Raw genomic sequence first — 3,496 nt, 5'->3', positions numbered from 1 at the left:
GCTGAATGAATTAAAAACCTGTGGTACAACTACACAATGGAATACTACACTGCTGTAAAAAAGAAGGAACTCTTAACAGCATAGATAGATCTGGAGAGTATTATGCTAAGCGAAATAAGCCAGTTGAAGAAAGATAAATATCACATGACCTCACTTATTTGTGCAATATAATGAACAAGATAAGCTTCTGAATAAAAATAGATCCAGAGACAGAGAAGCATCAAAAAGACCATCCAACCTCAGAGGGAAGGCATGAGAGGGTAGAAGGGGTGGTAAGAGATCAACCAAAGGACTTCTATGCATGCACATAAGCATAAGCAATGGACACAGTCAGTAGGGTGGGTAAGGGTCATGTAGTGGAGGGTTGGAGTGTCTGGGGAGAGGTCAATGGGGGAAATGGGAGGCATACGTAATACTTTAAACAATAAAGAATTTAAAAAAATTGCTCCGGTTTCCCCTAGAGCAGTGGTTCTCAACCTGTGGGTCGCGACCCCTTTGGGAGTCGAACAACCCTTTCACAGGGGTCGCCTAAGACCATCAGAAAACACATATATAATTACATATTGTTTTTGTGATTAATCACTATGCTTTAATTATGTTCACTTTGTAACAATGAAATTGGGGGTTACCACAACATGAGGAACTGTATTAAGGCATCGCGGCCTTAGGAAGGTTGAGAACCACTGCCCTAGAGCATGTATCCATACCTGGCTTCACAGGCATCTGAGCTGGGGGAGCAGAGCCACCATCCATGCCTGATCATCCAAGGTAACCAGAGATGCCACGAGCACAGGGGCTGCATCTCAGCCAACCTTCTTGGGAGCTGCCACAGCAGAGAGCTCGTGAGCAGACGGCAGCTCAGGTGCTGGCACAGAAAGTCTGAAAAATGGTAATTCCCTAAGCACAGGTCAGCAGCAGGTGTGTTCAGGAAAGTTGGCTGCATGCCATCCTAGGAAGACCATACACAGCGGTGAGCATTTTTCCAAGGAGGAACAGTGAAACAGGACAATGGCTCCCAGCACACAGAGGAGCCAGGCAGAGGTGAGCTCCTGGTCCTTAGGGCTAGGCCTGATGGAGGCCAGAAGAGACTGTGGAAGGTTGGGAGGAGCAGGCGCAGGGTGACAGCAGAAGGAAGCCAGCTATGCAGAGCCATGTGGGAGCAGGGAGTCCTAGAGAAGCCCAGCACAAGTGTGGGGGCCAGGCCTGGAGATCCAGCAGGGCTGGATGGATTACACATCAAACAGGTGGCTGAGGCTCTCTGGCAGCCTTTCCCTGGAGTCCTAGCCTCTTTGAGCAGGTTAAGGGCCCCTGGGCCAAGGGGACCAAGCTCAGAGTGGGGGCAGCTTTGAGAGGAGTCTCTGGATGGGCAAGGATGGGAAAGAGCCCTGGAGAATGGGCCTTAGGCAGGTAGTGCAGGGAATGTGGTGCCGGAGCTGGTGGCAGGGTCTAATGCAGGACTGATAGTCCTGGGTTTATGGGCAATCCGTCAGCCTGTGTTCAGAAGGACCCTACTTTTAGGACTTAATACTGGGCACTTGCCAGTCTTGAAATGCTTCATTTTACACTTTGAAGTAAGTCAAGTTGGATGGGAGAGGAAAGCCTTGGCTCATATGCGTAGGACAGGTTCTTGGCTACCTGCTTTCTACCCTGTAACCACTGCTGACCTCTGCCCCTGGCAGGGGCCTGGATGCAGTTGCCCAAAGGGTCAAGATGGGTGCATGTGCCACATAGCATTTCAAGCGGGGGCATGGCTATGGCCATCTCACCCTTGGCAGCAACCCCACACAAGTCTCAGAGGAAGTGAGATCCAGGTGCTGAGGTGTGAAGAGCCTTGGCCATCTGCCCTGGATTGAAGCACTGGGCCCATGGGACGGGGAGCTGGCAGGCTCACTGTCCCCAGACCCTCTGGGCAGGGCACAGAGCCATGGGTTCCTCCAGTGGTGCCTGTCAGCCCAGACAGGGCAGCTGTCAGGTCCCAGGAGTCCCGAAACTGCCCAAGGCCCATGTGGGAATCTGTACCCACAGAGCACTCCCTCTGTGGGCTCTGTCCCTGGGGCTCCCATCTTCTTCCTTCCACTTCCTGAGTCTGGCTTGTGCTTTGCCTGAAGTTCTGGCCACCTTGAGGCACCCTCTGCCATTAACCACAAAATACTTTGATGATTCTCCATACAAGTTAAATACTCTAATATGTGCATTTAAAACAGACTTTGTATAAAGATAAATGGTAAAATTCATGCTAATAATTTAACATTCTAATTGTTCTTTACTTACAGTCAATAAAGAGAAAACTTTAAAATCTTGACAAGTTGAGAGAGAGACTGTAGGAGAAAGAAAAAGGATTTAATATGTACCTTTTATGGTACTCTTTCCTGCTTTTTGAATAAGAGAGCCACATTTTCATTTTGGCCTTGAAGTTTTGTGCCAGGAGACCTTCTGGGTGTGGGTCTGCTGGAGCTGGCCAGTGTGTCAAGAATGGCCAGGTGGTCTGTGAGGGCTGAGGTTTGGGGAACGATGCTGCTGACAATAGACCGAGGGGCCGGGGGAAGGAGGGGAAGGGAGGTCACTGCTGGGGCGACCAGAGTAAAATCCCAGAAGACTGAGTTCCAGGGAGGCATGGAGTGCCGAACACAGCACCCAAAGTAAAACTGGGGAGCCCAAGGCCTCAGAACATGACTACACACAAATATGCGAGCCATCAAAAAACAATCCCACACAAAACAAAACAATGGCAAACCACAAAACTGGGAAGACTATTTCCCACCCAGGCAACAGCCAAAAAGTTAAGCTATCTATACTAATAAAAGGGTAATATGCTAATTAGACCAGATCGACTGGATGTCTTCTGGACGTACGACTTCCTCCCTCACAAAGCCATGGTGGTAGGGGCTGAGGCAGAGGCGGTTAGCGGCAATCAGGCCAGTAAGGGAGCAAGCAGTTAGGGGTGTGATTAGGCCGGCATGGGGGAGCAAGCAGTTAGGGTTGAGATCAGGAGAGACCAGGCTGGCAGGGGACCAGTTAGGGGGCGATCAGGCAGGCAGGTAGAGTGGTTAGGGGTGATCAGGCAGGCAGGCAGGTGAGTGGTTAGGAGCCAGTGGTCCTGGATTGTGAGAGGGATGTACGACTGCGGGTTTAGACCCAACCCCTGTGGGATCAGGCCTAAACTGGCAGTCGGACATCCCCTGAGGGGTGCCGGATTGGAGAGGTGCAGGCCAGGCTGAGGGACTGCCCCGCCCCCATGCACGAATTTTGTGCACTGGGCCGCTAGTCTACACTAATAAAAGAGAAATATGGTAATTGGCATACGACCGCTACCCTTCCCATTGGTTAATCAGGGCGATATGCAAATTAACTGCCAGCCAACATGGCGGTTAACTGCCAACCAAGATGGTGGCTAATTTGCATGCTACAGGCAGGGCAGGACAGCGCCATCCCGCCTGGCCTACTGCCACCTGGGCCTGCTATCTGCGACCCAGGTGGCAGGCAGCCCCTATGGGAA

At 51.1% G+C, this 3,496-nt stretch overlaps 1 protein-coding gene across 1 annotated transcript in view; it reads right to left on the bottom strand.

Annotated features, from left to right (window-relative positions):
* ADAMTS2 (ADAM metallopeptidase with thrombospondin type 1 motif 2) overlaps window positions 1-3,496 on the bottom strand; it is a 204,994-nt gene that overhangs the window by 145,639 nt on the left and 55,859 nt on the right. The gene's annotated exons all lie outside the window — the stretch shown is intronic.

Source organism: Myotis davidii, unplaced genomic scaffold (assembly GCF_000327345.1).
Source record: "Myotis davidii unplaced genomic scaffold, ASM32734v1 scaffold1446, whole genome shotgun sequence".
In the NCBI taxonomy this organism is placed as follows: domain Eukaryota; kingdom Metazoa; phylum Chordata; class Mammalia; order Chiroptera; family Vespertilionidae; genus Myotis; species Myotis davidii.
The sequence above is the reverse complement of the archived record's forward strand: the minus strand, read 5'-3'. Positions and strand labels throughout refer to the sequence as shown.